At 50.8% G+C, this 20,904-nt stretch overlaps 1 pseudogene; it reads left to right on the forward strand.

Annotated features, from left to right (window-relative positions):
* The first annotated feature begins 9,994 nt into the window (after positions 1-9,994).
* Positions 9,995-12,365, forward strand: LOC123039783 (subtilisin-like protease 1; annotated as a pseudogene).
* The last annotated feature ends 8,539 nt before the right edge of the window (positions 12,366-20,904 follow it).

Genomic DNA, 20,904 nt, shown 5'->3' on the forward strand with positions numbered 1-20,904 from the left:
TGATATTGAACTAGGTATGAAGATACCGATGATCGAACCTTGGGCAAGTAACATACCGACAGACAAAGGGAATTACGTATGTTGTCATAACGGTTCGACCGATAAAGATCTTTGTAGAATATGTAGGAACCAATATGGCCATCCAGGTTCCACTATTGGTTATTGACCGGAGAGGTGTCTCGGTCATGTCTACATAGTTCTCGAACCCATAGGGTCCGCACGCTTACGTTCTTTGATGATATAGTGTTATATGAGTTATGTGATTTGGTGACCGAATGTTGTTCGGAGTCCCGGATGAGATCATGGACATGACGAGGAGTCTCAAAATGGTCGAGAGGTAAATATTGATATATAGGACGAGGGTATTTAGTCACCGGAAGTGTTTCGGGTAGTACCGGGTACTTATCAGGTTACCGGAAGGTGTTCCGGGCACGCCCCCCCGGCAAAGTTATGGGCCTTATGGGCCAAGTGAGGGAACACACCAGACCACAAGGGGCTGGTGTGCCCCCATAGCTGGCCGGCCCTAGGGGAGAAGGAAAGTGGAGACTAGGTCTCCCCTTTCCTTCCCTCTCCTCCTCCTTCCTTTCTCCTTTGGGGAAATATGGCAAGGGGGCGCAGGGCAAGGCAGGGGCATGCCTGGGGAGGGGGCGCCACACAAGGACACAACATTGTCTTATCCCTGTATGGCACCCCCGTCCACCATTTACACCTTCGATCATATTTTCGTACTGCTTAGGTGAAGCCCTGTGGAGATAGCATCACCATCACCGTCACCACGCCGTCGTGTTGCCGGAACTCATCCACTACCTCGCCGTCTTGCTGGATCAAGAAGACAGAGGATGTCTGATACGTCTCCGTCGTATCTATAATTTTTGATTATTCCATGCCAATATTATTCACTTTCATATACTTTTTGGCAACTTTTTATATTATTTTTGGGACTAACATATTGATCCAGTGCCCAGTGCCAGTTCCTGTGTGTTGCATGTTTTTTGTTTCGTAGAAACCCAATATCAAATGGAGTCCAGACGGGATAAAAAAGGACAGAGATTTTTTTTGGAATATTTATGATTTTTGGGAAGTAAAATCAACGCGAAACGGTATCCGAGGTGGTCACGAGGTAGGGGGGCGCGCCCTACCCCCCAGGCGTGCCCCTGGCCCTCGTGGTCCACCCGTAAGGCGGTTGACGCTCTCCTTCTGGCGCAAGAAAGCTAATTTTATGGGAAAGATCTGGACGAAAGATTCACCCCAATCGGAGTTACGGATCTCCAGATATAAAGGAAACGGTGAAGGGGTAGAATCAGAGAACGCAGAAACAGAGAGATAGATCCAATCTCGGAGGGGCTCTCGCCCCTCCTGTCGTGGGAACGATTCCGACAATAATAAGGTATAGGGTAACGGAGCATGATCAATCGAGATGCATATGGGTGACACGGTGGTTTTAGCGAGTTCGGGCCTCTCACGATGGAGATAACAACCCTACGTCTCGTGCTCCGGAGAGGCTTTGTTTTATCTGAGTATATATCCGGAGATTACAATGTGTGTGTGAGAGAGAGGAACGGATCCCCATGCCTGAGCTAAGTCTTGAGACTAATGGTGAAAAGAGAGAGAGGTGGAAGAAAAGAACCCTGACCCCCCCCCCCATAGTCTAGTGGTGGGGGTGGCTTATATAGAGTGCGCCACCCCCTCACCTCCTATGTTACAAAGTGAAGCATCAATGTCATAATACTTGCCCACTACAAAACCATCATGCTGACTATTGGTCTTCGCATATCCGAGTGAGTTACACGGCCGAGTGGAATGAGCTCGTCGAGTGGAGTGCTGTGCTCCGAGTGGTTGTTGCCGTCCGAGTGACTTTCAAGTTGCGGTACGTCTGGACGGTGATCTTGCCCAGGGGCCCAGTACAAAGTGTATGGTATCCATGGGTAGGGTCTTTAGGTCAGGCCTGTTACCCTACCCCTAATACATGTCCTCGTCATTAGCCCCGGAATCGGTCGAGGTTGAGCGGGTCGAGTTGAGGTGAATTCCCAGATGAGTCGAGTGCTACGGAGGCACTTATGAACTTCCTCTGGTCACCCGATGGTCTTATCTTCGCGTGTTGCCTTGACGGATTCCAGACTGCACGGTGTCCGAGTGAAATGAGCTCAATCAGGTCCACGGAGGAGCGTTGAACTCACCTTATAGCAATTTGTTTTGAGTGATTTGGAGCTGGTCCTGCATTGAGTAACTGATTACTCGGAATTTCTTCACGCCTGGAACGTGTCTTTTTTTTTCTTGTTTGGCCGTCACTCGGACCGGGCGGACCGTTCCGAGTGGATACCATTCTAGTGGGGGCACGCTGAGTGCACCCACTAGGTGTAGTCCCCGAGACTGCCGTCGACTGCGGGCAGTCGGCGGGAGTCTTAGAGCCTGTATTTTTTGTTGTTGTTTGGCCGTCACTCGGACCGGGCGGACCGTTCCAAGTGGATACCAACAGTCGGCGGGAGTCTTAGAGCCTGCCCTTTTTTTTGTTCATCACTCGGACTGGTCAGGTCGTACCGAGTGGAGATTACTCCAGTAGGGGCACGATGAGTGCACCCACTGGGTGTAGTCCCCGAGACCGCCGTCGACTGCGGGCAGTCGGAGGAGGTCTGAGAAAACTAAAAATCTTCTTAGCTGGTACTAGTCGAACTTGTTCCTCTCTGACTCGGAGGTCAAGTAGTAATTGAGGATCTGGTATTGGTCTAGCTTGTTTCTCTTCGACTCAGAAGTCGAGTAGTACTTGAGTGATCTGGAGGTAGCCCCGAGTGATGCTCGAAAGAGGTAAGCTCGCTACAGAATGTGATATGAGGTTTGATCATATGAGTAACCTAGTCGTTCCCATGTTGGGGGTGTAGAGGTGAGGACATGTCCAAATGATGGTGACGCGCGGGGCGGCCGAGGGGCGAGGACGTGTATAACCGAGTGGCGACGCGCGGGGCGGCCGAGTGGTGAAGACGTGCAAAAACGAGTGGTGACGCGCGGGGCGGCCGAGTGGTGAAGACGTGCAGAACCAAGTGGCGACGTGCGGGGCGGCCGAGTGGTGAAGACGCGCACAACCGAGTGGCGACGTGCGGGGCGGCCGAGTGCGGGGCGGCCGAGTGGTGAAGACGCGCACAACCGAGTGGAGACGCGCGGGGCGACCGAGTGGTGAAGACGCGCACAACCGAGTGGAGACGCGCGGGGCGGCCGAGTGGTGAAGACGTGCAGAACCGAGTAGCAACGTGCAGGGCGGCGCGCACAACCGAGTGGCGACGTGCGGGGCGGCCGAGTGGTGAAGACGTGTAGAACCGAGTGGCGATGCGAGGGACGGCCGAGGCGTGAAGATGTGCACAACCGAGTGATGCTATGCGAGGTGGCCGAGTGAAGGATTAAGTGTCCAGCCGAGTGGCAAAAATGGTCCTTGAAGGAGTTAGCCAGATGCTTTCGAAGCTGATGTAGCGACAAGGTCGGTGTAGTGTGGCTGTGGTGCAACAAGACCGGTGCGACAACTGAATTTGAGTAGGAACGAAGATGGCACGCAGAGTGTCTGGGTGATTATGAAATTTGTCAAAGTGACGAATCGAATGTACTTGTTGAAGTGAAGGGTCTGATTGGTGATGAAGTACTCGACCACTTAGGAGAGTGTCATTCCAAATGAGATGTAGCCCCCGAGTGCGGCGTAGCCCCCGAGCATACTACAGGCTTCGACAACGGACATGTCGGAATACGAGAAATATAGTTTTGAATGGATGATTTGCAATTCATCGAGTCGGACTTGGGTAAAGATGAGGAGAAGCTTCCGAATGATGCTCGAAAGAGGCAAACTTGCAAAAGAGTGAAGTGTGAAGTTTAATTATGAAAGAGACTTATCTGTCTCATGCCCGACGAGGTCTATATCATTGATACGATGAAGAGAGTTCCACAGAGGGGTTGGCTGGATGTGTTTGAAGTCAACAGAGTGACAAGGTCGGTGTTGTGGTGCGCTGGGACCGGTATGGTGACCGAGTGCGAGCAGCGATGAAGTTGGCACATAGGGCCGGTGAGTGATCGTGTAACTTGTGTAAACAATGGCACAAGCCAATGAAATAATTTCTGGAGGAAATTCGGTGTGTGCTCAAATGATTTGTGTGAATAAGAGCCATAGACACCCGCTGGGAGTGCAAGGGGCTTGCTGGTTAACCAGCAAGAGTCTGAAAGAGCGAATGATCAGTTCGAACTTGTCGAAGCGACGGATCCGACTGAACTCATTGGAATATTGGCTCAAATAAAATGGAAGTGTAGTGTTTCGACTAAGTTGCAGCCCCGGAGGACCGATGCAAACTCGAAATTAAGAACGACGCATGGTGTTCATGAATGATGTATGCGAAAAAATGGAAGCTGGACTCGGGAGTCACATAACCAGTACTAAGCAAGTATGTGAAAATAAGCAGCCGAGCGTAGAGGTACACTCGGTGGTGCGGCCTTCGAGTGAAGGTGATGTGTGAATTACGGGATACTCGGAAATAACAGAATGTAAAATGACTTAGTTGTCTGAAGGCGAGCGAGTGGCCGAGTGATGATGAGGCGACCAACTGAGCGGTGATGTGTGGGGCGGCCGTCTGATGTAGATGTGTCTCACCGAGTGAAGATGCGCGGGGCAGCCGAGTGGTGATGAGGTGACCAACCATGTGGCGACGCGCGGAGCGGCCGTGTGGTGATGAGGTGACCAACCAAGCGGCGACGCGCGGAGCGGCCGAGTGGTGATGAGGTGACCAACCGAGTGGCAACGCGCGAAGCGGCCGAGTGGTGATGAGGTGACCAACCGAGCGGCGACGCGCGGAGCGGCCGAGTGGTGATGAGGTGACCAACCGAGTGGCGACGCGCGGAGCGGCCGAGTGGTGATGAGGTGACCAACCGAGTGGCGATGCGCAGAGCGGCCGAGTGGTGATGAGGTGACCAACCGAGTGGCGACGCGCGGCGCGGCCGAGTGGTGATGAGGTGACCAACCGAGTGGCGACGCGCGGAGCGGCCGAGTGGTGATGAGGTGACCAACCGAGTGGCGACGCGCGGAGCGGCCGAGTGGTGATGAGGTGACCAACCGAGTGGCGATGCGCGGAGCGGCCGAGTGATGATGAGGTGACCAACCGAGTGGCGACGCGCGGAGCGGCCGAGTGGTTATGAGGTGACCAACCTGATGGCGATGCGCGGGGCGGCCGAGTGGTTATGAGGTGACCAACCTGATGGCGACGCGTGGGGCGGCCGAGTGGTGTTTTTAAACTTAGGCGAGTACTGGACTGCAGCTAAGCCCTCCGAGTGGGAGGGTTGCTCCCCACTCGGTAGGATTTTCAAACTTAGATGAGTACTGGACTGCAGCTAAGCCTCCGAGTGGGAGAGTTGCTCTCCACTCGGTAGGATTTTTGGAAACTTAGGCGAGTACTAGACTGCAGTTAAGCCCCCGAGTGGGAGGGTTGCTCTCCACTCAGTAGGATTTTTTGAAACTTAGGCGAGTACTGGACTGCAGCTAAGCCCCCGAGTGGGAGGGTTGCTCTCCACTCGGTAGGATTTTTTGAAACTTAGGCGAGACGGATTCACAAGTAAGTCACCCACTAGGGGATTTAGAGCATATAAAAAAGAATAACAATCATTTATGAGATTGTAAAAACTGTGTCGCGGGGTGACCGAATGGTGATGAGGTGACCAACCGATGGTAATGCGCGGGACGGCCGAGTGGTGATGAAGTAGACGAATCCCGCGGCATGGCAACGCACGGGGCGGCCAAGTGATGAAGATGTTTGCCGTGGAGTGACGATGCGCGGGGCGTCCGAGTGATGTAGACGCGTCCCGCAGAGTGGCGACACACGGAGCGTCCGAGTGATGTAGACGCGTGCGCGGAGTGACGATGCGCGGGGCGTCCGAGTGAAGTAGACGCGTCCCACGGAGTGGCAACGCGCGGAGCGTTCGGATGATGTAGACGTGTGCCGCGGAGTGACGATGCTCAGGGCGTCCGCGTGAAGTAGACGCCTGCCGCGGAGTGACGATGCGTGGGGCGTCCGGATGAAGTAGATGTGCATGCCGCGGAGTGACGTACGCGGGGCGTCCGAGTGAAGTAGACGCGTCCATGGAGTGGCAACGCGCGGGGCGTTCGGATGATGTAGACGCGTGCCGCGGAGTAACGATGCGCGGGGCGTCCGGATGATGTAGATGTGTTCAACCGATGATGAAGCATGTGGTGGTCGAGTGAAACTCTATGGGAAGGTTGAGCCAGAGGAAGCAGTTGTCGCAGTCGAGGGTCGCCCTGACCTGTCGCCTCGTTCACTGGAGGGAGATGAATCCACGAGTGTGTTCGCTGCATGGAGTAGAGCCGCAGACGAGTTGAATGCAGTGGTCATTGTCGTTGCTGTGGAGGACCGACCGAGTGAATCCAGCAACCTCACGGCCGAGTGGGCCCTATCCAAGCGGACGCCTCGTCCGAGTGCTCCCGCCCGTCCGACTGAACCGCAGCTAGGCTGGGATCCAGTCGTTGCGGAGCTGGCTAGGCAAGGCCGACGAGGAGGGCTGGGCTTGGAGGCGCTGGTGAGGTCCGACGTGGATGTGCTAACGAGCGCACAAGCGTTGAACTGGCCTGATCCAAAGCGTGCAGGCGGAGTTGCCCACGTCCAACGCCAAATTAATCTGCATGCAGATGGTGTCACTCCGTTAATCGATAAGGCAGAGTTAAAACTGTTCATGCATGTAAGGGAAGTTTCCTTTTCCCACGGCCATTTACCCCCTGCATGCCGGAAATAAATAGGAGGGAATTAAGGGAATAAATGAGCAGGAATTAAGGGTTAGAAGGAGAGTCGTGGATGCAGGCTGGAGTCCGGAGAGCTCTGCTGCAGTGGAACTGCCGGTCTGGCCGAAATCGGTCGGCAGCTAGAGGTGGCGATGAAGAGGACCAGCAGCTGGCCGCAGCTCCAGCGCCGGACACGCGGGCCGGTGGAGCAGAGGGTAAGGTCGACGCGAGCACTGCTGCCCGCGTTTCACACCTCGGCTGCCGGAGCTCTGCACCGGTCGGAGTCGCGCTTCGACGCCCGCGGAGCTAGGCCAAGTGCCAGTAGCTGAGCCTTGTCGCCCGAGGGGCAGGTTCGCCCGCCGGTCGTCGTGCTCCGCCGGCGGAGGAACCGGGCCGAGCGTTAGCGGTTGTGCGTGCGTGGCCGCTCGTCGACGGCATCACAGATGACGTCGGGCGGACAGCGGCGATTCATCATCCTTTCTCAATAATGTTTGCCTCTTTGGATTTGATAGACTCAGAATATATACTACTTGATTCAGCTTTTTCAACCGAAGAATTTTTATGTTCTGAATCATCCTTCTTTTCATTGATACTATCAATTGGAAATGCTTTTTTTTGAGACAATTCTTTTTCTATTTGTTTCTGGCGGCGGGCGGCAAAATTGGCTTTAAGCTTTTTCTGAATTTCAGCCCACTTCGAATATGATTGGCCCCCAATGCTTTTATATTCTTTCGGCAATGACACATGGTGTTGCCGAAACTTTGTAATTGTGAAGAGGGTGTATAATATGATGATGTACTAGGTGAAGGCATATGCATTCTTATAGAACCATATTTTTGCTCGCCAATTCTATCAATTGGCAAAGATTCATCTTCTTGCAAAACTCTAGCTCTTATTGCATTATAATTAGGAACTAGCCCCTTACCATATTCTTCAAGGCAAAGAGCACTAGTCATGTTATTTAGGGCTATATCCCTTTTTAATTTAGTCACTTCTCATTCTGTAAGGGATTGCTCCACAATACTTTTAGATTCTTTCGGCATTAAGGTGTTGCCAAAATTACGCAATTGCGTAGATGATACATTATATGCTACAATATTAAATGATGGCATGTGCACTCTTGCAAAATTTTCACTTATTCGGCTATGACTGTGAAGGTGCGGAGCCGAATTATGAGCATCTACGATTGTATACGGTGCCGAATAATTACTAACATGAGGTATAGCATACGACGGTTGAGAGTAACTGGCCGAATAGCTAGTAGTAGCATGGCCAATTCTCCCATCCATCGGCATTGTTGAACTAGTATATTGCAAATTAGTTGCCGAGGAATAAAAAGATGAAACACTTTGTCGCTTGCTATTGTAAGTTCCTAAAAGAGGTGTTTCAACTTTATTGACCAAACTCATCATGTTCTTCATCGGCATAACGATTTCTGGGGCTGCCGATGCATGAGAGTTGGAGTACATATGGTGCATGTTACTAGTATCATAAAAAGTTGAAGCATGCAAATTACTTTGAATCGGCTCTTTCGTGTAATTAGATGCATGATTGATAAAGCTAGGGCTGTCCGACACATTATGCTCATTAGATGATCTAGCAACCCGGACCATCTTGAGACCATCTTGAGGGGGTTTTCGGCTGTTTTTTGATCAGAGACCATCTTGAGGGGGTTTTCGGCTGTTTTCCGAAGTCTGCAGTAGAGAAATCTTAAACCCGGACGAACATCTCCGGAGTTTCCGGCCATCCTCGGAGAAATCCAAAACCCGGATGATTATTCCCCGAGTGTCCGGTCATTCTGATGCAGCCGCACATTTTTGGATCTAACTTTTGCATATGAACTTTGATTGAGATGTTTTTTATACCCAAATTAACCGCTTCGACGAGATGCACAACTTTCATTTTGAAACCTTTTCCATCTGAGGCCATCTTAATCTGGTGTCAACATGAGCATCTCTGAACTTGTCATAACTTTTGTATCCGACCTCCATTTTAAACCATCTTCATATCCATCTTGATCTTCTCGAAGAGAGCCATCCGATGGTGACTTTCAATAATAAGTTTGAATTAATCTTGACATAGTTTCAAGCTACTCTTTATAATCGTGCCACTTTTGAGTGTCAACACGTTGATGCCCGCAATGGCTCCTCGTGTACTGGCAGAAGATGAGGAGCACGGGCAGCTACACGATAGTGATAGTGGCGCGCAGGGGAGAACTGTGGGCAGCGCCTCTGGCGTTGGCAGGCGAGGAGTGGATGGGTCGCTGGTACTCCTTGGTGGCGGCAGCCCTCCTCGGCAATGGATCGCGCATGATGGAGTGTGCAGGCAAGAACACCGACAGCGGCGACACAACTAATGGTGGTGAAGGCAGCGCCGAACGATGATGACAGGTGGTAATAGCGGTGCCGCTTAGTGAGAGAGATGGTGGTGGTATAGGGGCCAGGGCATCACCATACTGCAAGAGAGGGGAGAGGGCAGCGTCGGCGGAGAGGCTATTTCGCTGGGGAGCGGAGCCGCGAGGTCGCTTGGAGGAGGCAGCCACCGATGGGGGTCATTGACTCGTTGTCTCCGTCGTGGCCATAAAATATAGGGTTATGGGAGGTGGAATACGTTTTGGATTTGAGAAGAAAAACAGGGACGCGAAGAGGCAGAAAATAGAATCGAGGAGATGGAGGAGACGTACGAAGAAAGGGCGAGACGAACGAACGAACGACTACAAAACCTACCATCATCACCGCAGCCTGCTCCTTTAGGAGTAGAGATTTATGGCTTGATTTCCAAATTGATTTGGCGTTTAATTTATAAATTGTTTTGCGTTAATGGATTGATTTACAAAATGATTCAGCGCTCGATTTCAAAATATTTTTGCATTAATGGTTTCGTATCAACCAATGAGCTACAGACTCCCTCTTTAGGATTAGAAATAACACATGATAGGTGGGGATACAGAACCGGCAGTTGTTAATTTTGAAACATTAATTATCCTCCAATTTTACGGATACTTCAATATTTGTATTAAAGATAATCCAAAAAAACCATAAAATGCCATGCCCCTTTTTTCACTATAAACCTGGGTAGATACATTACCCACATTCATTCCTGCCATCCCACATAATCTTATCATATCTTCCAGATTTAATAAAAATTGAAGTCATTAATGTGTTACCAGATGCGCTGGATATATCAAATTAATGATTAATATATGCCAAAAATAAGACACAACACATTAATTGTTGGCGCTGTATAAAGATTGCCTGGTGATTGACCCTATTCTGCATTGACATCATCTTCATCCTGCAGTAATCCTCTAGGAATGGCGTCGTTCACAAATCTCACACTACCACTTGTCTTGCTCGCCATCCTCTTTCCAACAATCGCACTATGCTATATCAATCCAGCCGCGACAAGCGTACACCAAAATACCAGAAAACCCTCTGCTTATCGTTCTTACATCGTGCTCGTCGAGCCACTGCGTTCGGATGCCAGTGAAGAAGCCCATCGCCAGTGGCACAAGTCTTTCTTGCCGAGTGAGTCCAATGAGTCACGCCTTCTCCATTCCTACACCGAGGTTTTCAGTGGCTTCGCCGCGAGGCTCACCGACGTGGAGCTCGACATGGTGGCCAAGACGCCAGGGTTCGTGCGTGCATTCCCCGACCGGACGCTCGAGCTAATGACCACCCACACGCCGGAGTTCCTTGGGCTAAGGAATGGCACCGGGTTCTGGAGCCAGGCTGGGTACGGGAAGGGAGTCATCATCGGACTGCTCGACAGTGGCATCTATGCGGCACACCCTTCCTTCAATGACCATGGAGTTCCGTCACCCCCAACAAGGTGGAAGGGCTCGTGCAAGGCGGCCCGGTGCAACAACAAGCTCATCGGTTCCAAGTCACTCATTGCGGGTGATGACTGTGATGACAGAGAGGGGCATGGTACGCACACATCATCCATCGCCGCCGGGAACTTTGTAGCCGGTGCATCATACCATGGAATGGGCATGGGCACCGCGGCCGGAATTGCTCCGGGCGCTCACATCGCCATGTACAAGGTATGTACTACTGGTAGCTACAAGCAATCTACCGTACTGGCCGGTCTAGAAGAGGCCATCAAGGATGGGGTGGACGTGCTCTCGCTCTCAATTGGCACCGAGTTCAGCGTTAGCTTCGACCATGACCCCATCGCCATCGGCGCGTTCAGTGCCATGTCCAAGGGCATCCTGGTGGTGTGTGCCGCCGGCAACAATGGTCCGCATGAGCACCTGGGATACCTCACCAACGAAGCGCCGTGGTTGCTCATGGTCGCCGCCGGCTCCATTGACCGGAGCTTCAGCGCCAGCATACGTCTCGGCAGCGGCAAGAGCATCGATGGAGAAGCACTTACCCAGAAAGGGAGTCCAAGCTCCAAGCTGTACCCTCTCCTCTACTCTGAGGAACAAGAGTACTGCTTTTACTCTGAGGGTGACAGTAGTCTGGTTTGCAAGGACCATATGTCCAATCTTCAACAGTCCAAAATCCGCAACATAATGAGCTCCGGCGCAGTAGGCGTGGTCTTGTTCAATTGGCCAACGTGCGGCTACACCACCATTCTTAAGGATACCAACTCCAGTATTGTACAGGTGACTGCGGCCGACGGCGAAGCCCTCTTAGCTTACATCGCGTCGACGTCGACGGAGAGGGAGAGCAGCCCCATGGCGTCTCTCACATATAATGGCACACAATTTGGCGTCCGCCCAGCCCCTGTTGTGGCCTGGTTCTCTTCCCGCGGTCCAAGCAAATATGCCCCCGGCATCCTAAAGTCGGACATACTGGCGCCGGGCCTCAACATCCTCGCTGCCTGGCCGCCAAGCACTGGATCTGGACATCAGGGCCCTTTCAACGTCATGTCGGGCACATCCATGGCAACGCCGCACGTGAGTGGTGTCGCGGCTCTCGTCAAAGCCATCCATCCTGATTGGTCACCCGCGGCCATCAAGTCTGCCATCCTAACCACGTCGGACATGGTCAACAGCACCGGCGGCTCAATCTTGGACGAGCAGCATAAAAAGGCCACGGTGTACGACACAGGCGCCGGGCATGTGAACCCGGCGAGAGCTGCCGACCCTGGCTTGGTGTATGACCTTGGCGCCATTGACTAGGCCGGTTACATCTGCTGGCTCCTTGGTGACAGCGGCCTAGCAACCATCGTGCGCAACTCGAGCTTGACCTGCACGAAGCTGGCCAAGGTCCAGGAGGCGCAGCTTAACTACCCGACGATAACGGTGCCGCTGGCATCGACGACAGGGATGCATTTCACTGTGAACCGGATTGTGACGAACGTGGGTCCAGCAGATTCGACCTTCAAGGCCAAAGTGGACGTGCCGGGGTCTCTGACGGTGTGTGTCGTTCCGGAGACGCTGTCCTTTTCCAAAACCGGAGAGAAGAAGACCTTCAGTGTGTGGGTGAGCGGCCACGACTTGGGCCTGAGAAAAGAGAAGAAGGCCTCGGGCAAGGAAGAAGTGCAGTACGTGGAGGGAAGCTTGAGGTGGGTATCGGAGAAGCATGTCGTGCGGAGCCCCATTGTCGCTGTCATCACAGTTGGTGGTGGTGCTACTGCTCCATCGCTATCACCCTCACCATGAACCATGTGCGTGTTGTTTTCTTTGTCCCATTATATGATTGTTCACTTCATTTTTGGTATTACTGTTGCGTCATCACCAAAAATAAACAGTAATGATGGTACAGCAACTTTTTAACGTCTCATTATGATTTCACTGGTGCAAACTTTCGGTCCCAACGGATTACTACTTTCAAGTTATTATGGCATCATCAAATCAAAACACAAGAGGAAACAATAGCAGCAGTGTAGAAAAAGAACATGACAACACAGATTTATCTACAGGCATGCACAAGCTGGTGGGCTGCCAATACTTTTTTCTAAAAATCACACAATGCTTTCAAGCTTTCAGATTTTCTTCGTTATTTCTTACCATCTTAATTAGCCTCTTGTAGGCAGCTTTCTCTCCCCTCTCTCTCACCCTCAAGCCAAAACTTGCCTCCACCGCCATTGCACACAACCAAGCCATTCATTGATATGATGAAACATGATTCCATTCAACTGATGAGTTGATGGAAATTCAACAACACAAGTGCATAAATTAATTCCTTTAATTATGGACCTAGAAATTTGCAGGACACTATTATGTAATCCCAAGGGAAAGATCAAATAATTACAAATGGTCAAGGTTCTTTTTGACCGGGATCAAGACCGAGTTATCACACTCTGAGGATGTTCCAGGATCAGGGTGTGATTGGTCATTGCAAAGATGGCCTTGAGACAAGAGTGCACATATCTTGGCATGCATGACTGGTCACAAGTGACAAGCCTTCAAGTGATTCGTGAGCTTGAGTCTGGTATACCGCTTTTTAGGTAGCTTTGGTACATCTAACTACGAATTGTAGTTAGAGGATGAGATGGCAGCATTTAATTGGGGAGGAAGGGGCCAGCCTGAAATGTCTGTGTGTATGAGGCGGGATTAGTGCAGGAGAGCCTCTAAGGCCTTGTACAATGCAATGTGCTTAAAAAGGATCAAACCCCATGTTTGATGTCTCATAAAGGGAGAATATTCTTTCAGCGGGAGATGATATTCCCGTGGATAGCGAGGTGCATGTAGTGAATTTGTTAATCTCAAGACCGGCCGGCTTAGGCCCTGTTCGGCTATCCACCACCTCCACGGAATTACAGGATCTGCGGGAGCATCTATTTTCCAGCTCCACTATTTTAGCCTGCAACTCCGCGAGCTGAGTCTGGAGCGGAGGGACTCCGAACACTCCATTAGTCTCTCGAAGGTGCTCATATGGACAGGGTGTGCATGCATTCGTTCATATTGGTGAGTGTGTGTTTGTAAGCGTTTGCGTCTACACCATGATTAAAAAGAAGTGGTTAGAGAAATAAATCAGTTTTTGCTTAAGCACCGGTGCTCATGCTTGCTTCGACACTCGTGAATCGTGATATATAGATAAACATTGGCTTATGGAAAATGCACTTCCCCTGTCCAACAAGACTTCGAAACCCTGATGAACCTACGCCGGCGACCCACATTTTGATGTTCGTCGGCTACGGCAGAAGGAAGAGACGCCCATATCTTGTGTTCCTCAACTCTTATGGCTCCCATTGGGTACATGGGGCTCAAACGGGTTTACTTTGATCAAGTGTATTCGTCGGAGCAGGGCCGGTCCTAGGCCATGGCAAAATGTGTGGAGGCCTAGGTCCTATCTTAAACAAGGATCCAATGTATCTACATACGAAAAAAAATACAAAAACTTAATTTGCAGAACATAAAAGCAACATGGATAGGGAGGCGGAACATAAAAAATTTCCGCCAAGGGGATCACGATCACCACCGAGAGGACTAAACCCTAAGAGCATTTACAACCGCACGCCTCAAACCATCCCTCATACGCCCGCGGACGCGCCCGGTCAGTGACCGGACATGAAAGATAAAGAAAAACGTGACCCAACCGAACTCCTCATATCATCCCTATATGTCTGGGCTGTCTGCGAACCCTCATATACATCTAAAATATGAAGAGAATATGAGGGCTCACGGACGCACCCGGGCATTCCACCACGTAGGACGCGACCACACCCCGGACCACCTTTTCTCTTTCTTTATCCATTTTTTTATTTCCCTCTCTTCATCTCCACCAAACAGGTGCAAGTGACCGGACATATGAGAAGAAAAATAAGGAGTATGGTTGCGCGGACGGGCTTAAAACGGACACGCCCGGTCACTGACCGGGCGCGTCCGCGGGTGTTTGAGGGATGAAATTTGCTCATCGTGGCTGAAGATGCTCTAACGAGAGGGGAATAAGTACAACCATATTGAGACCAAAGAGAAAAATAAAGAAAAGCAAATGCCGACACCGGCGGATCAACAAAAACGAAGAAGCTTCGCAACCGCCGCGCCGACCGGGGATCCTCCACCAAGCTCCTATACTCCGAAGCACCGGTACCAATGAACACCTCCAAGAAGGAACGCAACAATGACGATGCTGCTGCCCAAGGGTTTCCCCCGATACGCGGTGAGGAGAGAGGAAGGGTACCCCCGACGCCCTCCAGGAAGGTCCGGCGACACCCTCAGGCACCACCGCGTCGGTGTCGACTCGGCCGACAGGGATTTCTCCCGATCCCAACCTTCACCTCCGGCGCTCCGGAGCACGCCACCAAACAAACCACCACTCTGCGCCAAAACGATCTGGAAGTTTCTGCGCCGTCTCACCACGGCGCCGCGAAAGGGGCCTGCTCAACAAAGAAGAAGAGCTAGGACTAGGGACAGCATCATCCTTGGCGCGCGGGAGGGCCCAACATCCACCGTGAACGACGATAACCAACCGGACGCGACAGCAGGAGCATACCAGGCTGCAGAAGGCACGCCGCCAGCGCTACCAACTCCAGTCCGAGCTGCTCCTCCTCCGCGACATGCAGAAGACGTCGCAGCCACGCCAATGGACGACCGGCGCCATATTTAGAAAACTAGTTTTTTCTAATTATTTAGAAAACTAGTAAACCAACTTTTTGTAAACCAGTAGGAAAACATGCAAGCGCACGAGCGACGCGAGACGAGGAAAATGGCAATTCTTGGGTCGAGACCCAAATGGCGCCTCAAAGATTCGAAGCTTGATAACTTGGGGCATCCGTACCCACATAGCCAAAGGCAGCCAACAACAACGGAACTCTAGGGCTGGGAGGAAACAAATAACCAAGAATCAAAACTTGGTTTGGAAACAAAAAAAAAATATTCATTTTCACTAGTGGAAAAAGGGCCTTTGGTCGCGGTTCGCAACTGCCATTAGTCGCGGTTGCGCAACCGCGACCAAATAGGCGCGACTAAAGGACCCCCACTTTAGTCGCGGTTGCTTAAGAACCGCGACTAAAGGCCCGTCCACGTGGGCGCCAGGCGGCCGTCGGGGCGGAGGACCTTTAGTCGCGGTTCTTCTGGCCAACCGCGACTAAAGGCCGCCACAGGTTTAGGGTTTTAGCCCCCCCCCCCCCCCCCCCAAACCTGTTTTCTGTTTAATTTGTATTGTTTTATTTCTTTTGTGCTTTATTTTAATTTTGAAGGAGTTTCACATATTCTACGGTACTACATACATGTATATGAATGTACAATTTCAAACAAATTTGAAATTAGAACCAAAAAGAATTCAAGAGGAATATACAATATATATTCAATATCATCGGATGACCATATACAATTTTGAACAAGTTTCCATACATAATTTAATGCATATAAAGTTCTACGTCCTCGTAATGGTGTTCTCCTTTAGAATGGAGGATTTCCCTGCTGAACCATCCAGCTAGTTCCTCTTGAAGTGGTCGGAAGCGAGCTTCTGGACTAAGCATCATCCGGAGGTTATTCCTCTGAGCATTGGTATCACTCGGAACCCGCTCAGAGGTGTATCTCCGGATCATCTCACAGACATAGTATTCACATAGATTGGTCCCCGCTGGCTGAATATCCCCAGCATTCTTAGCCTTTGACCTTTTGAATTCTAGCTCTTTTTTGAATTCACCGACCTTTGTATCTACGAACCGTCTCCAAACCCTACGAGGCAAAGAAAATTAAATGAACAAGAGAGTTATTAGTTACTTGATATTAGGAAATGAACGAAATAGGCCGATCGATATAGAGCGCAAATGAATGAAAATAATTACTTCTGCAGCATTCTTCTCATGCCGCCCCAAAGCTTTGGATCCATATTCAGAGAGTCGTGGACGAGACATTCTGAGGTGTCAACTTTAATTACTAGCAGAATCCAGTGAAACCTGCGGACACGATAGATGCACAGTACGTCATGCATAACTCATCGATTAGCCGGCCACATACCATGCATGGAGTAAACAAAAGAGAATGTGCTCAAGACAGAAACACTCACCCAAAATGGTAAGGAAATAGAATATCACTTTTGAGTTCCTGCTTTGTAAGAAACTGCCACAGGTCTGCCTCCATGTCGGCGGGGTGATGCTCCAACACATATCCATTAACGATGTGTGGGTCAATGAACCCAACATCATGGATGTTCCTTACTCTGCATTCCTTAATCTTCATTCTGCATGTATAATAGCGGACACAACAATATAGTTAGGACATATATATAGTGCAGGCAATATGAACGAGATGGGGTAGAAATAAATCACTTACAGAACGTAGCAACTGATGATAGATTTGTCGAGCTCGCGCAGATTGAAAAGCTGGAACAATTCACTCAGATGAATTTGTACATAGTAATGTTTGAAGTGATGCTCATATCTAACTTCCGCATAAATATATTCTTTGACGTTTTTATTTTTTATGTAACCCTTGTACCATTTCAGCAGACCTTTCATTTGTGGAGGTAGATCCTTTTCCTGCGCAGGCTCGACGAGAGGCCCATTCTTCACATATGTAATTACTACCTCCTTCACTGGCGCCTCATCAAGGCCTAACAGTTCACGAAGAGTAATACCTAAGTTGGACACTTGTTCTCTGGCACTCGTTACAGTCAATCCATGTGCTGCCGCAGCTGCTATGATATCGGGGTCATCCGGACCGACGGCTTTCACTATAAGCGGGGCAATCGATTGTTTACTTTGTTCCCCGAGCTGGGCAACTCGTTTCCCGCTTTTTTTTACTTTCTAATTCCGTTTTCTCGGCCTCCTCCAAGGCTTTGTTCTCCTGGTTCTCCGCCCGCTCTTTCTTCTCCTTCAACATGAGTGCCTGCCTACGAAGTTCACGTGCATAGTCGTCAGGCAGATTCTTCGCGGCTTGGGACGGTGTGCTTAAAAATGACTTAGCCCACTTCTTTTGCTCATCAGAAAATACTGGCTTGGGCTCGGGCTCTCTTTTCTTCTTGCAGTCCGCCTTCCATTTGTCATGATCAGCAGCCGCGGCCGCGGCAGTTTCCTCGGCACTACGTTCCCAAGGCCTTGTGGGGAGAGGCTTCAGTGATGGCTCCGGTACCTTTGTGGTCTTAGGTACATAAGGGTCCGGGTTAATAATCCAGGACTGCTTCTGCTTCTTTGCCGAAGGTGGATTGGGGGGCGGCGTCTGATCACCCGCCGGACGAGGACTGGGGGGCGGCGTCTGATCACCCGCCGGACTTTGTGGACTGGGGGGCGTCGGCTGATCACCCGCCGGACGAGGACTGGGGGGCGGCGTCTGATCACCCGCCGGACGAGGACTGGGGGGCGGCGTCTGATCACCCGCCGGACGTTGTGGACTGAGGGGCGTCGGCTGACGTGACGGAGGTGTAGGTGAACCGCCACCACCACCACCACCACCACCACCGCCACCACCACCACCATAGGGGGGTGGACTTGTTGTCCTTGGCGCCTCGCCTGGAAACTTGATAAACTTCTTTTGCCATAGAATGAAATGGCGCTTGACATCTCCAAGTCTTTTCTCCCCTTCAGGTGTAGCAATGTCAATCTCCAGGTCCTCAAACCCTTGGACTATGTCCTCCACCGTGACACGAGCATAGCCATCTTGAATGGGGTTGTTGTGGTGGAGTGCTCCAGGTAAACATGGTAAAGCACTGCCGATGGCTACCTTCATGGACATGTTCCCGATAGGATAATACAGATGACATTCTTTCATCTCCTTTATATCGTCCACGGGGTAGCGAGGAGGCTCCGGTGCAGTAATTTCGACCACCAGAGGCTCCGGTGCAGTAATTTCGATCGTCGGTGCATCTGCACCAGCCGGTGGGGCCTCCGTGGAAGCCACGCCGCTTCTCCGCTGCTGGCTTCCGAGATCCACTGGATGATCTTCATGCTGCGCCCGAGCTGCATCTCTTTCGGCTACTAGTACACTCACGGTTTTCTTCATCACATCCATTTCCGATGCCAACCGCGCCACAACATCTGCTTCCCGATCCATCTTTCTCTTACGGCTTCTGTAACCGTACGGGTCATCGTTCTGGGGGAACCCTATTTTCCACGGAATGTGCCCCATGCCTCGTACACGTCCTCCGTGTTCAGGATTCCCGAGGGCTTTTGTCAGCGCGTCGTTCTCTCTGTTGAACTTGATCTTCCCCTCTTGAGCATCCCTCATTGCGTCAATAAGGGCTTGGGTGGGTTTAATTATTTTGCCCCGGTAAACACACTCCCCTGTCTTCGGGTTCAGCGTTCCCCCATGCCCGTACCACCAGCTTTGGCCCTTGGGTCCCATCCCTCCGTACCTGGACGGATTCCTCGCGCCCTCAGCTCGTTCTCCATCTTCTCCAACCTAGGCACCCAAAGGCGATACCCTCCTGGCCCCATAATATGATTGTACTCCTTCTTAGCCGCATTTTCCTTATTTTTTTTCGATATTTGAATGAACTGCTCCGATTTCTTTTGCTTCACAAATTCTGGCCAATCATGTTTTAGTTTCTCATATTGTCCTTTGAAATCCGGAGTGTTGTTCTGCTTGACAAAGTCACGGGCTAGATTTTGCTTGAATTTCCGGAATGCGTCGGCCATCTTATGAAGAGCGAACTGTTTGACTAGCCTCCTCCTCTCCTTGTTTTCCTCAATCTTGTTACCCTCCTCATCAAATTTGTTGTATTCCGGAGGTAGAACGAAATGTTCCATAAGCTTCTTGAAGCAATCTTTTTTTGTTCTCTTATCGACAAAAGTGAAACCAGCAATTCGTGCCTTCTTTGGCTTATTCCACTCCTGGACGGTGATCGAGACGTTGTCTCTAACAACGGCTCCGCATTGGTTGACAAACTTGGTGGCGTTCTTGCGGGGCTCCAGCGGCCTGCCGGTTGCACTGTCGACAACCTCGATGGTGCATGTTTCTCCTTGTTTCATCGTCTTGGTTGCGCCACGCTTTGACGACGTACTCGATTGTTTCGACGATCCGGCCGAGGGCTAAAATAAGAAAGAGTCGCGCACGTTAGTACACACATATTTATTCAAATCAGTTAGTTTGTATCACCAGAGGCTCAATGTATATATATACCTCGGCGCCGGAGGTGGTTGCTACTTCCATTTGAAGATCGTCGTTTATCGACGTTTGTTCGGCATCATCCTGCTGACGGCGCCCTTCATCTTCATCGTCAAGGTTCAGATAAGAAGAGATATCATCTTCTTCTTGTCCGGTCGGCACATATAGAATATCGCCGTTTATGATGCCGAACATATGTGCTTCACTGTCCGGATCATAGTTGTCCATAATCGGGTCAGCTCTATCGTCCGCCATTATGTCAGTCCTGAAAACATGTAGTAAAAACAAATTAATTAAGTGAAGAAGGGGGGCGGTGGCGGTGGCGGTGGCGGTGGCGAAAGGGCGGTGGCAAAAGGAGGGGGCGAGGAAGGGGTGGGAGAGGGTTTACACATTTTTGTATGAACCATGGCAAATTTTAGTACATGTATCATGGCAAATTTAAGTAATTCACCATGATAGTTTTAGTTTATAGTTCATGCCAAATTTGAGCCAGTGACCATGCATTGTTAAAATAACTGATGACATATTTCTTTTTTTACTTATGAATCATGTCAAAATTATTTGATAGATCATGGCAAATTTTAGTAATTCATCATGGCAAGTTTTTTATTTGCTAGGTGTACCATAACGCGGTACGAGGTGGTACCGGTGAAGGCGGGAAACATCCGGGAAAGTATTCCCGGTGTTTCGCGTTTTCAGACAGATGGGTCGGAGGGGGAAAGTTGCGTGTTCGCTATGCTAGGGATGCGTGATGGACGAACGGGCTGCGTATCCGGATTCGTCTCGTCGTTCTGAGCAACTTTCATGTACAGAGTTTTCCCATCCGAGTTACGGTTTATTTTCTATTAATTTTCAAAGTTTTTGGTTCATTTTCTAATATCCTGATTTAATTTAATTCAAATTATTAAATACAGAAACTGCTATGGGTACACGGAAGTGCACCCAGCAGTGTGTTCATGTGTATGACAGATGGGACCCGTAGGCGGGTGCCGGAGAGAGCTCCGGTGAGCCTCTCCCGTGGCGGCACTTCACCGGAGAAGGCCCGCTGCACCGCGCTTCTTCTCTTGGCCGTGCTGCTGCTCTCGTGCGCCGCCATGGGCCGCGCGGCACGGGGCCTGGAGGAGACGGCGCCTGAGGATAATTACCCGGCCGAGGCGCCGGAGTCGTCGCCTGACAGCGCGGCGGGCGGCGGCGGGCGGCGTCGAGG

Source organism: Triticum aestivum, chromosome 2B, assembly GCF_018294505.1.
Source record: "Triticum aestivum cultivar Chinese Spring chromosome 2B, IWGSC CS RefSeq v2.1, whole genome shotgun sequence".
Taxonomy (NCBI): Eukaryota; Viridiplantae; Streptophyta; class Magnoliopsida; order Poales; family Poaceae; genus Triticum; species Triticum aestivum.